Raw genomic sequence first — 14,767 nt, 5'->3', positions numbered from 1 at the left:
ACAGTAATCTGCATTTTACTTTATGAGAAACAAAGGTTTCATTTTATGAAGCTACAAGTAAACCACACAGTTGTGTCATAACAAAAGAAACTTGGAGAGAAAGTCTACCTTGTTTGTCCGGAGGGTTTTCCTAAAGTCACTTTATGAAATAAATCAAGGAAACAAACACACGTTGAATACCATACTACTATATCTCATCATATATCTTTGATGGAAATATTTTTCTTCAAAAGAACAATCAATACAGACAGAGATTTTCAGAAAGCAAAACACATGGTATTCACATAGCAGCGCAGGTAACCAGTGCTTCAACCTTCATGGCTACTGTAACACCCACATGCTTTATATTTTAACCACTTAAGGAACGGACCAATATGCTGCTAAATGACCCAAGGGGTTTTTACAATTCGGCACTGCGTCGCTTTAACAGACAATTGCGCGTTTGTGCGATGTGGCTCCCAAACAAAATTGGCGTCCTTTTTTTCCCCACAAATAGAGCTTTCTTTTGGTGGTATTTGATCACCTCTGCGGTTTTTATTTTTTGCGCTATAAACAAAAATAGAGCAACAATTTTGAAAAAAATTAAATATTTTTTAATTTTTGCTATAATAAATATCCCCCAAAAATATATAAAAAAAAAATGTATCCTCAGTTTAGGCCGATACGTATTCTTCTACCTATTTTTGGTAAAAAAAATCGCAATAAGAGTTTATCGGTTGGTTTGCGCAAAATTTATAGTGTTTACAAAATAGGGGATAGTTTTATTGCATTTTTATAATTTTTTTTTTTTTTACTACTAATTTTGACACATTTTTGGGACCATTGTAATTTTCACAGCAAAAAATGCATTTAAATTGCATTGTTTATTGTGAAAATGACAGTTGCAGTTTGGGAGTTAACCACAGGGGGCGCTGAAGAAGTTTCGTTTCACCTAGTGTGTGTTTACAACTGTAGGGGGGGTGTGGCTGTAGGTGTGACGTCATGGATCGTGTCTCCCTATAAAAGGGATCACACGATCGATGCAGCCGCCACAGTGAAGAACGGGGAAGCCTTGTTTACATACGGCTCTCCCCGTTCTTCAGCTCCGGGGACCGATCGCCACACTCCAGCGGCGATCGGGTCCGGGTCGCGGGAGCGCGCTACGGGCGCGCGCCCGTGACCCACGGCTGGGTACTAGTACAGGACGTACCTGTACGTACATGTGCCCAGCCGTGCAATTCTGCCGACGTATATGTGCAGGAGGCGGTCCAGAAGTGGTTAATAAAAGAGTTAATTTTCAATACACTGGGAACTAATATTAAGAACAAATATTGATCCGTGGGCAGCCTAATAAATAACTAGGAAGAAAAAGACCAGTAAATACTTGCCACGAATTTCCAAGCTATGTTCTCTGACTGAAAAGGCTAAGGCTTCGTACACACGACCGAATTTCTCGGCAAAAAACAGAAAGAAACTTGCTGTTTTTTTTTTTTGCTGAGGAAACCGGTCGTGTGTACACTTTTCGACGAGGAAACTGTGGAGGATCTCGTCGAGCCAAAAATAGAGCATGTCTTCTTTTTCCTCGACGGGAATGGGGAAATTTGGCTCGCCGAGATCCTCGACAGCCTCACAAGGAACTCGAAGAGCAAACCGATGTGTTTCGCCCGTCGAGTTTCTCGGTCGTGTGTACGAGGCTTGATACTAACATTTAATGAATTATGGGCCATTGGTGCAAATAACTGTCAGTGCCCTTATAACCCTGCCATATAGGACAATGCCTGATTGGTTTTACCAGGTGAAATACATCTGGTTCATCGATTGACTTGAGTACAACTCTCCTGTTGGATTTTTCTGCATGCGATTACTGCCGAAGGCTATAGCCGCTAGCAGTATTCATTGTACTAGGTCGGCCGGAAAGGCTCGCCAAGCAGGGGGCTCGCAGAATACAGTTGCGCTGTGGGAAGCATTCCCCCATCAACACTGTGTTGATGGGGGAATCAAGCGATTTTCTTTCCTTCCACACATGGTGGATGGATAGAAAATCACATCATCTATGAGCTGCTTAACATTGGCCTTCATTTTTGGAGCCACATATTTTATTATGAACATCTTCTGAAATTTCTCACATTGACGGATCTTTTTGGAGCCTTACTTTATTATTTATATTTGCTCTGTGGCTGTTCTTCAATTCATCTGCAGATTACCAACAAGAGAAATGAAGTCTTTCAAAGAGTATTTAGGACTGCACTTTACAAAAGGGCCTTGACAAAGTAATGTGGCTTTCACATATGTTTGTAATTGTTCTGCAACTAATACCTTTGTTTTGTCACAAAGACAGTGTAATTTGTGTTTTTTTGCAGGCTAGCTGGTGAGTGTGCTGGGAAAGCCTCTGTTTTGTTTCTGCTGTGCAAAGCCCTTCCATGTAAATCTTACTTTAAAGGCTCATTGCCGTTGACTGAGAGAGCTGATGGGTTTCCGTTTAGCATACCTTTTTTGGTCATGACCCTTTGGACAGAAGCCGGACACTCGACTTGCTTTTGTCGGACCAACTGCTGTACGCCAAATGTTGGCCAGTTTCTATTGAACCAGCCGTCGATGTTCGGCCCGTGTGTATGGCATTTTAATGTGCTTTTTTTTTGTGAATAGCAATAATAGCATTCTACCAGCGACTGGGTGGAAGGCATGGAGTGCAAAGGTAACACCAGAAATTACATTTATTTGTCTCACGATAGAGAGCAATTGTAAAAAAGGGTTGTTCATTACGTACTTATGTTAAAAAATCAAACAAATATATATAATATGTACAAATTCTAATGTACTGTATATATCCCCTGGTCATTTGATAAATAGCGTGTGCTGGAGGAAAAAGTCTGGGGTTTATAGTCTAGGGTCTTCTTGGATGATATTTCCAAGGTCAGGATCACCTTTAATCACTCTAGAAACAAGCTGGTGGATTTCCTTTCTCAAGATAAATGAAAGAGGAAATTAATAATCTTATATCTCCCACAGAGGAACATGGTATAACAAGCAGAAAATCTCTCCAACAACATATGGCTGCAGCAATGAGGATTTAATGATCCGACTTCCAGTCTATAGTTGTTAGCGATAAAAGGAATATGACAGCTAAAAGCTCATATGTTGTGGAATATTTCAGCTAATGAGTATAATACTTTGAGAATAAATTAGGCTCTACCTAAGCTCTGAAAAGATGCTTGCTGTACTAGAAATTCCATTGTCAACTATCGGTATGTGGTAGGGACTTGCTTAGCAGGCATTTTCTCCAGAGCATAGTTACTGCAGTGATGGCCGTTCTCCCTATGTAAATACTGCTGCTCCATTTACCCCAGAATTGACATAGAACAAACACAAGCTACTCTTTTTTTAATGATCATTCCCATTAACCCGATGTCCTTCTTGTAGTTGTAACCATACAGAGGATTTTTTTTAAAACTACATTAATGCATTATCAATCTACTGCAAACATGTCAATGTCAAAATACATTTGCTCCACCATTGAGGAAGGGATATTTTTCTAGCAAAGGTCCTCGACCTATAATTGTGAAATGAGGCAGGGGTTAACTGTTTGCCACTTTAAAACAGGTTTACTCTTTAACCTCCCTGGCGGTATGATAATGTCAGATTTTTTATGCTAAAAAGCGGTACATTGTTTTGCATTGAAATTTGGCATATATTGTAGGCCTGTAATTCTTAGGAATAACTCTCACATTCCCTGTTCGGGTTTCTACCCAGCCTGGAAGAAGATGGGAAGGAGGAGAGGGAACTTTGGGTGCCCCTGTGGGTGGTCTAAATATATGTGTGTGGGTGTGTATCTCGGCATTTGCATCTCCATCCCTGAGGGAATACCGTTGTATAATGTGTTATATGAATTTTCGATTGTATTATGATATAACTATTAGAAGTTTGTCATTCTATTTAGATGGCATTTATAGAAACTCTATATTGATATCTCCTGATGAAGAGGGCCTTGTACGAGAAACGCATTGAGCTGTAAAGACTACTATACGCAATTACTGCAAATATCTATCGATTGGTTTTATAAAATTGTATTTTATTGTTGTCTGTTATAATATGGACTGAATATTGTCCAATTTTATTACATTTTGAATAAATGTTATTTTTCATCAAAAATGCTGTGCCTCAAAAGTCCCATGCCTACACTATTAATATAGTTTCAATACATCAAATTTAGAGATGTGGTGCAAAAGTTTAATTATCTGTCTGATCGGATTATCACATGGTGCAGATGCACTGTGATTAGCCCCTGTCTGTTCCATGTGATCACTGTGACTAATCTCATAGATCAACACAATAATACACAATGATAGGCTATAAATAAAAGCCATTAATTGTGATTGGTCACAGCACACAGATGGTACCGGCAGTGTTCTGCTACAGTGATCTGTCATCTGCTGTGTCTAGGGAATACAGCGAGTGACTGATCACCTAGCAGTTTGGCCTGTGGGATGCTCATTCAGACACATTGCTTCTCTGATTGAATTAGGCTGTTGATTGGGAGTGGATGCAGCATGAAGCCTCGTACACACGACCGAGGAACTCGACAGGCGAAACACATCGTTTTCCTCGTCGAGTTCCTTGTTAGGCTGTCGAGGAACTCGACAAGGCAAGTTTCTCCATTCCCGTCGAGGAAAAACAAGACATGCTCTCTTTTTGGCTCAACGGGATCCTCAACAGTTTCATCGTCGAAAAATGTACACATGACCGGTTTCCTCGGCCAAAAAAAAATCCCAGCAAGTTTCTTGCTGGTTTTTGCCGAGAAACTTGGTCGTGTGTACGAGGCCTTATTAAACATTCTGGATCAAACATTTTAAAGTAAAATCTGTGCATGATCAATTTATTTGTGTCAGATGGTTAAAAAAAGAAAAGGGGATTTGTAGACCACATCATCTATTTCTCGTAGCTGGAGTCTAAGTTTAATTCTAACTCCAGAACAAACTGTTGCCTAATGATTGAATCAGGCTGTTGATTGGGAGTGGATGCAGCATGAATAAACATTCTGGAACCAAACATTTTAAATTAAAATCTGGGCATGATCAATTTATTTGTGTCAGATGGTTAAAAAGGAAAAGGGGATGTGTAGGCCACATCATCTATTTCTCTTAGCTGGAGTCTAAATGTAATTCTAACTCCAGGAAAAACTGTCGCCTAATGATCAGTGTTAATTTTGACATCAAACTTCAATGTACTTTAAGATATAGTCTTTTGACTAAAATGCCATTTTAGTTTTAGCTATATTTTAGTCATCTGAATTGTTTTAGTTTAAGTGGTATTTTAGTTGACAAAAATCTCCAGTACATGTTAGGCTCCATTCACACCTAGGCGTATTGTCGCCTGTAGCGCGACGCTATTGCAGCCTGCAATACGCTGGAGGGGTGATTTAACATTGTCGGCTATGGAGATGGTTCACATCTCCACGCCGAACGCCGAAACGCCGTACGCCTGAAGCTCAAAATAAGTCCCGGACCTTTTTTTCAGGTGGCTTTCGGCATTCGGCATAGCCGACAATGTTGATCACCCCTCCGGCGTATTTTAGGTTTAAAAAACGCCGCGTTTTGTCGCGGCAAATCGTGGGAAAAAACACTGCAATTTGTCACGGCAAATCACGGTAACATACGCCGCGTTCAGGTGTGAATGCAGCCTAAGTCGACTAAAATCGAATGGGTTTAGTTATTATTATTATTATTATTATTATTATACAGGATTTATATAGCGCCAGCAGTTTACGTAGCGCTTTACAATATAAAAGGGAGACAATACAATTATAAAAAAATAAAATACAAGAGGATTAAGAGGGCCCTGCTCAGAAGAGCTTACAATCTAATAGGGTGGGACAGGTGGTACAAAATGTTGTAACTGTAGAGAATGAGATGATGGAAGTGGTAAAAGATTAGTCAGAGACGTGATAGGCTTCCCTGAAGAGATGAGTTTTCAGGTATCGCCTGAAGGTAGCAAGAGTAGGGGATAGCTGGACAGGTTGAGGCAGCGAGTTTCAGAGGGTGGGAGATGCTCTGGAGAAATCCTGGAGACCAGCATGGGAGGAGCAGACATGAGAACTTGTAGTTAAATTGTAATGCATTATTTAAGCATTTCTTTAGAATTGCCAAACTCATTATATACTCCTTTAGTAAAAAATCTAATAACATGTTATTTTTTATGGTATTAAGGTTTAAACATGCACTACAGGCACAGATTTATCCGTTGTCATATATAACGTCTTTATAAATAAAACCAAGTTTCAAAAACAAACAAAAATTACAAGTTCAACTTGAAAATATAAAAAAAACAAAAAACAGTAAATCCTATTGGCTGTAATGCAATTGCACACATTTTCCTGAAGATATTACCAACATTAAATATTAAGAAAAAAATATAAGAAAATATATATATATTATACATATATTATGTTAATCTTGACGTCAAATTTCAATTTAGTTTTAGTCTCTTGACTAAAATGCCATTTTAGTTTTAGTTGTATTTTAGTCCTCTGAATTGTTTTAGTTTCAGTCATATTTTAGTCAACAAAAATAGTATTAATTTAGTCAACGAAAATATTTTAGTCAATGAAATTAACACTGCTAATGATCAATATCACAAGGAAAGGTTTACATTTATGGCAGATTATGTCGTTGTCTGTAACTCAATTGAAGAGATTTACACTCAATTTTTATCCCTGTGACGCTACACTTGGACAATTAAAGAGATTTACTCTAAGGCCGGGTTCACACTGATGCCGCATGCGGCTCACAGCAGGGGTCCGGTGCGTGCTGGTTCACCGGTTCAGGTCCGATTTCAGCCCGAACACAGGAGTCTCTTTAGAGGATAGGCCCGCAGCTATCTTAATACTAGATGTCGGTGGAAAAATATAAAAACTCATTGCTAAGACATCTTATTACAGCCGCAAGGGCGTGTATCCCTGCCCTGTGGAAAAAAGAAGAGCCCCCCATCGAGAGCACATTGGCTCGCTAGAATTGCAGAGATACAACAAATGGGGAATCTCACAATGGCAATGAAAGATCAGGATGAGAGATACCAGACGATATGGGCACCATATTTGAAATATAGGGAGGAACAGGGGAGGGATGGATCTGGGATGAGGGTGGGGGGGAGAGTGGACAGACAACATTTATTTTCTTTTTTTGCTGGAAGGAGGTGGGAGGGGGAAGGCTAACACTGAGAAGAAAGTTAGAGAGTTAAAGAGGAAAAGAGAAGTTACACGGAGCCAGGGAAGGACCAGGGAGAGGAGGGAAAGATGGGAATGTAACAGTGTCTTTCGGTCTGCCCTCTCCCTTCTTGATTATAGTTGATATAAATTGACAATATGAAATGCGATAATCTGTAATGTGAAACTTTTTGGAAAGAAATAAAGAATTTATAAAAAAAAAGATATTGAACATTTTTGAAGGTTATTTTAGAAGTAGGCAGAGGCTGGATTGCTCAAAGCAAGGTCCATAAAGAGATGGGTGAGCGAGTTAGGGGTGGAGGAATTTGACTGGCCTGCACAGAGTCCTGACCTCAACCTGATAGAACACCTTTGGGATGAATTAAAGTGGAGACTGCTAGTCAGGCCGTCTCATCCAACATCAGTGGCTGACCTCACAAATGAAGAATGGCCAAACATTCCCGTAGACACACTCCTAAACCTTAAAGGACAGCCTCCCCAGAACAGTTGAAGCTGTTATAGCTACAAGGGGTGAGCCAACCCAATATTGAACCCATAGGTGTGCACATCCTATTGCATTAGGGTGTGCACCCCAAAGCTCAATCATATATGGTTGTATGTGCATGTGTATATACTGTATACTGATGGTGTCAGTAGAGCAGTGGACAGTGTCAGAAGGGCAGAGATCGGTGTCAATAGAGAAATGGATGGTGTCAGTAGTTTTTATCCACTTAAAGACCTTAGGTGTTTTTCAGATTTGGTGTTTGCAAGACTAAAACAGTTTTTTCTGCTAGAAAATTACTTAAAACCCCCAAACATTATATATTTTTTTTCTTCTAACACCCTAGAGAATAAAATGGCGGTCATCGCAATACTTTTTGTCACACCGTATTTGCGCAGCGGTCTTACAAGCGCACTTTTTTTGGAAAAAATTCACTTTAAAAAATAAGAAAAAATAAATTTGGCCCAATTTTTTTATATATTGTGAAAGATAATGTTACGCCGAGTAAAATGATACCCAACATGTCACGCTTTAAAATTGCGCCCGCTCGTGGCATGGCGTTAAACTTTTACCCTTAAAAATCTCGATAGGCGACGTTTAAAAAATTCTATAGGTTGCATTTTTTGAGCTACAGAGTAGCTCTAGGGCTATAATTATTGCTCTCGCTCTAACGATCGTGGCAATACCTCACTTGTGTGATTTGAACACCGTTTTCATATGCGGGCGCTACTCGCGTATGCGTTCGCTTCTGCGCGCGAGCTCGTCGGGACGGGGCGCTTTAAACATTTTTTTGGGGGTTTTCTTATTTATTTTTTATTGATTTTATTATTTTTTACACTGAAATAAAAAAAAAAATGATCACTTTTATTTCTATTACAAGGAATGTAAACATCCCTTGTAATAGAAAAAAGCATGACAGGTCCTCTTAAATATGAGATCTGGGGTCAAAAAGACCTCAGATCTCATATTTAGACTTAAATGCAAGAAAAAAAAAAAAAAAAGGAAAATTTGTCATTTAAAAAAATGACAACAAAAAAATTGTCTCTTTAAGAGGCTGGGCGGGACTGACGTTTTGACGTCACTTCCGCCCAGCAGAGCTATGAGGACGGGTGGGGGCCATCTTGCCCTCACTCAAGTCCTCGCTCTACAGGCGGCAGCATCTGATCTCCTCCGCCGCTACCGACGGCTACGGTAAGCGGTGGAGGGCGCGGAAATTCCGCCGTGGAGACCGCCGTTATCGTTTACACGGCCGCCCACAGAAAATATGGATACCTCAGTTGTGGCAGCGGCTGCTGCTGTTACTGAGATATCCATATTTAAAAAGAGGACGTACATTTACAATACGCGGGTCTTTAAGTGGTTGTTTTTATTTTTTTATTATTTTTTTAAAAATTTCCTTTTTTAATTTTATTTTTTACAATTTTTTTAGGAGCTCTGTTAGGGGACTTTGGTGAAAATTCAGGGGTCTAAACAGAGGAAATCTGAGCCACACATGGGTGATTAGGATGTGCCCAGACACCCTGTGCGCACGCCTGTGATTAAACCCTACGGACTAAGGCTGGCCATGCATTATACAATTTTCTTGTACAACTTTCCTTAAGATTTACCAAAACCATATAATATGAGGTCAAACCTAAACACTTTTAATTTGTATGCATTCAGGCAGGCCATTGTACTACATAGTTGAAGGTAAATCTAAAGAAAATTGCAAAAGAAATATGTATGGTGTATGGCCAGCTTTAGACTAGGTGGGGTCTGTCTCTATATGAGAAGTGATCTTAAAGCGAGTGTGAAAGAGGACCTGGTTGATGGAGAGTGTGATGAGGCTGAAGCATTATGGGTGGAACTGCATACAGATGTGCGTAGTTCAAAATTAATCATTGGAGTTTGTTATAAACCACCCGATGTTAACGAGGAGGTGGAGACTCAGCTCCTTGCACAGATGGAAAGGGCTGCAAGGGCTGGGACGGTGATAATAATGGGGGATTTTAACTACCCAGAAATTGACTGGAGTAATGGCACTGCTGGGACAGGTAAAGGACAAAAATGTATAAACCTATTGCAGGACAATTTTAGGGTGCAGCTTATTGAGGCCCCAACTAGGAATGATGCTCTGTTGGACCTGGTAATCTCAAACCATGCAGAGAGTATTACTAATGTTCAGATAAAGGAACACCTGGGTAGCAGTGACCATAACATGATTTCATTTTATGTTAGCTGTAAGCAAGAAATACATACAGGAAAGATAAAAACACTACATTTCAAGAGAGCAAATTTTCCAAGGATGAGGGCTGCTCTCCAGGACTTAGACTGGGAGAGAATATTGGCATCAATGGGCACAGAACAGAAATGGGAATTCCTCAAAAAGACTGTTTGTGAACTCACTGCAAAGTATATTCCCAATAAGGCAATACGTTTAAAAGGCTAAAAAAAACAAAACCTTTGTGGCTCACAGCCAAAGTTAAAAAAGCTATAAACTATAAAAAAAGAGCTTTTAAAAAATATAAAAATGAAGGAACACTAGTGTCGTTTAAATGTTACAAAGAATATAACAGGATATGTAAAAAGGAAATCATGGATGCAAAAATTCAAAATGAACGACAGATTGCAAAAGATAGTAGGACAAACCCCCAAAAAATTCTTCAAATATATTAATAGTAAAAAGGTGAAGTCTGAGCATGTAGGCCCCTTACAAAATAATCTAGAGTGGGTGACTGGGGACAAAGAGAAGGCAAATGTATTAAATCCTTTCTTCAGCTCTGTGTATACAAAGGAGCATGGGGGAGGGGCTCATGTCCAAAATGGGGGTGGGAGTGACACAGCCCCAAATCCACAATGGCTCAAAAGTGATATGGTCCAGAAATATTTAGACAGAATAAAGGTGGATAAAGCACCTGGGCCTGATGGCATCCACCCACAGATCCTAAAATAATTGAGCTCTGTCATTTTCAAGGCCATTGTATGAAATATGGTGCCCATATTTAAAAAGGGATCAAAGTCTTTACCAAGTAACTATAGACCTGTTAGTTTAACTATAGCTGGGAAGATACTGGAGAGATTAATAAAAGACCACATAGATGAGTTCTTGCTGGGAAAAAAACTATTTAAGCAACAGACAGCATGGACAAATGAAAGACAGAAGTTGTCAGACAAATCTGATTTCCTTTCATGAAGAGGTAAGTAAAACCTTGGACAGAGGAGTGGCTGTGGACGTGATATACTTGGATTTTGCAAAAGCGTTCGATACAGTTCCGCACACACGGCTCATGTGTAAGGTAAGGTCTACAGGATTGGATATATCGGTTTGTAAATGGATAGAAAACTGTCTGAAAGACAGAATTCAGAGAGTGGTGGTTAATGATTCTTACTCTGAATGGTCTAAGGTTATCTGTGGTGTACCCCAAGGTTCAGTGCTGGGACCCTTACTTTTTAATATCTTTATAAATTATATTGGATCTGAGATCAAAAGTAAAATTTCTGTCTTTGCAGATGACACCAAGCTATGCAGTGGAATAACGTCCTTGCAGGATGTCTCCAATTTACAAGACGACCTCAATGCTCTGTCTAATTGGGCGACTATGTGGCAGATGAGGTTTAATGTTGATAAATGTAAAGTTATGCACTTGGGGGCTAAGACTATGCATGCATCATACATACTAGGAGCAGGGGTCAAGTCCTGGGGAAAAAAGTGTGGGAACTCCCACCCAAGATCCACTCCCCCACCAAAAAAAATAAAAATGAAACGCTCATAAACATAATTACTAAACTGCATGTTTTTTTTTTCTAAATCTTTCTAAATCCCGCGATAACTCGCGCCAGACCTCCACAATGTCTCCTGGGAACAATGACAAAAGCTCCCAGGAGACATTGCGGGATCGAGGAAGTGACGGAATACCCGCACACTACCCGATGAATCCATATACAGGAAGCGGCCAGTAACATAAAGGATTACTAAGGTTCATCTGACAGTGACTTGAGCTGGGCATCACCGCTTAGTGAAGGATTGGCTCGGGCAGCTTGGCTGCTCTTGGCTGCTCTAGTCCTGCAAAGGGAACTGAGTTCCTGCTGTGAAAAAAGTGCAGGAACTCCGTTCCTGCGCGTTCCCGCGAGACTTGAGCCCTGACTAGGAGGTGTACCACTGGGGGGATCTGTAGTGGAGAAGGACCTGGGGGTTTTGGTAGATCATAAGCTCAATAATGGTATGCAATGCCAAGCTGCGGTTTCCAAAGCGAGCAAAGTCCTTTCTTGTGTTAAGAGAAATATGGATTCCAGAGAGAGAGATATCATTTTGCACCTATACAAACTCATCTGGAATATGCAGTTCAGTTTTGGGCTCCAGTTCTCAAAAAGGATATTGGGGAACTGGAGAAAGTGCAGAGAAGGGCAACCAAACTGATAAGAGGCATGGAGGAGCTCATCTATGAGGAAAGACTAGAAGAACTGAATTTATTCACTCTTGAGAAGAGGAGATTAAGGGGGGATATAATCAACATGATAGAAAAAATGGGTGATCTATAGAATGCGCCCTAATAGCCGCCCACCGTTGCGCCTGTGGTGGAGTAGATTATGCCTAGCTGCTGCTTATAAAAAATCAGTGAACAGAAAGATATAAAATGATCACACTCCCTATGGGGTGTCAGCAAATTAAAACAGCGCTAACAAATATCTGTGCATATTTGACTAAAAGTGAAAAAAATTATTACAACCCATATGTAATGATATATAGTGATAATAAACAATATCTACCCAGTTAAGAAATAAAACACTAAACTGTGACTGTAATAATACATAACCACTCGTGATTAACTGAAACGTGAAGTGAACGCACTAAAGGTGCAAAATAACAATTCTTTAAAGTAATTCAAAAACGTGACAAATAAAGTTCATGTGTTTAAGGATCCTGCGATCTTCAATACTTTCAGAAACTTTCACCACACCCGACAGTGCTCTGTGACTCCTCCCCCATCAGATGGACACTCACCAGATAGGTATGCCTCACACTCTCGTGTTTTGGCACAAAAAACCTTATCAGATATAGATGTTCCCGTCAGTGTAGATGTATTCCAAATATGACCTCCAATCAGTTCCACATATATGTCAGAGAGAGACAAAGAAGTGCAGATAGTGTGATACCGTCAAGGGTTTAATAGCACACCAAAATAAACTTCAAACAGTACACTCACAAACAAAATCTTGTAAAACAGCAAAATGTCACATCAAGAAACTCCTTCAAACGATCAACTGGTGAGAAGCGGTCACGGCGGACCCCCGATCAGCAAGAGAAAATAAAAATAAATCCTCCTACTCACGGTGCCATAGACCACTGTCAAGTGAAGCTGCACATCCACTTAAATAAAAACTGCAAGCACACTCTGCATCCAAATACGCAGCATTCACTGGTAGAAATAGACTGTGTGGCAATACCCCCCCCCCCCTTCTCATTCAAAGAGTTTTCTTTATTTTCATGACTATGAAAATTGTAGACTCACACTGAAGGCTTCAAAACTATGAATTAACACATGTGGAATTATACATAACAAAAAAGTGTGAAACAACTGAAAATATATTTCATATTCTAGGTTCTTCAAAGTAGCCACCTTTTGCTTTGATTACTGCTTTGCACACTCTTGGCATTCTCAAGAGGTAGTCACCTGGCGCAGCCCCCAATCACTCTCCTCCTTGGTCAAATAGCCCTTACACAGCCTGGAGGTGTGTTTGGGGTCATTGTCCTGTTGAAAAATAAATGATGGTCCAACTAAACGCAAACCGGAGGGAATAGCATGCCACTGCAAGATGCTGTGGTAGCCATGCTGGTTCAGTATGCCTTCAATTTTGAATAAATCCCCAACAGTGTCACCAGCAAAGCACCCCCACACCATCACACATCCTCCTCCATGCTTCACGGTGGGAACCAGGCATGTAGAGTCCATCCGTTCACCTTTTCTGTGTTGCACAAAGACACGGGGGTTGGAACCAAAGATCTCATGTTTGGACTCATCAGACCAAAGCACAGATTTCCACTGGTCTAATGTCCATTCCTTGTGTTCTTTAGCCCAAACAAGTCTCTTCTGCTTGTTGCCTTTCTTTAGCAGTGGTTTCCTAGCAGATATTCTACCATGAAGGCCTGATTCACACAGTCTCCTCTTAAGGCCTAGTACACACGAGAGGATCGATCCGCGGAAACGGTCCGCGGATAAATCCTCTGGCGGATTTTGATCTCATGGTTGTACTAACCATGAGATCAAAATCCCCGCGGAATTCCCTCCGCGGTGACGTGTCGCGCCGTCGCCGCGATGATGATGCGGCGACGTGCGCGACGCTGTAATATAAGGACTTCCACGAATGCGTCGAATCATTACGACGCATGCGAGGGATGGATTCGGACGGATTGATCCGGTGAGTCTGTACAGACCATCGGATCAATCCGCTGGACTGGATTCCAGCGGATCGATTTCTTAGCATGCTAAGAAATTTTGATCCGCTGGAAATCCATCGGCCCGAAATATATCCGCGGATAAATATCCGCTGGGTTGTACACACCAGGGGATCTATCCGCTGAAACCGGTCCGCGGATAAATTTCAGCGGATCGATCCTCTCGTGTGTACGGGGCCTAACAGTTCTAGAGATGTGTCTGCTGCAAAAGGTGGCTACTTTGAAGAACCTAGAATATGAAATATATTTTCAGTTGTTTCACACTTTTTTGTTATGTATAATTCCACATGTGTTAATTCATAGTTTTGATGCCTTCAGTGTGAATCTACAATTTTCATAGTTATGAAAATAAAGAAAACTCTTTGAATGAGAAGGTGTGTCCAAACGTTTGGTCTGTACTGTATGTATATATATATTTATATATATATATATATATATATATATATATATATATATATATATATATACATATATACATATACCTGTATATATATATACACACACATTTTCAAGTTTAGGCAACGATGATAATAAAAATCCCATGAGGAATTAAATAGTTGTGAGCGGCATTCATTAACACAAGCTTAGGAAGTGAGACACTTGTCATAAACACACACTCCTCATCCACGATGCTCGGCAGGATTAACACTCCCTT

The sequence above is a fragment of the Rana temporaria genome, chromosome 1 (genome assembly GCF_905171775.1).
Source record: "Rana temporaria chromosome 1, aRanTem1.1, whole genome shotgun sequence".
NCBI classification, from domain to species: Eukaryota; Metazoa; Chordata; class Amphibia; order Anura; family Ranidae; genus Rana; species Rana temporaria.
The sequence above is the reverse complement of the archived record's forward strand: the minus strand, read 5'-3'. Positions refer to the sequence as shown.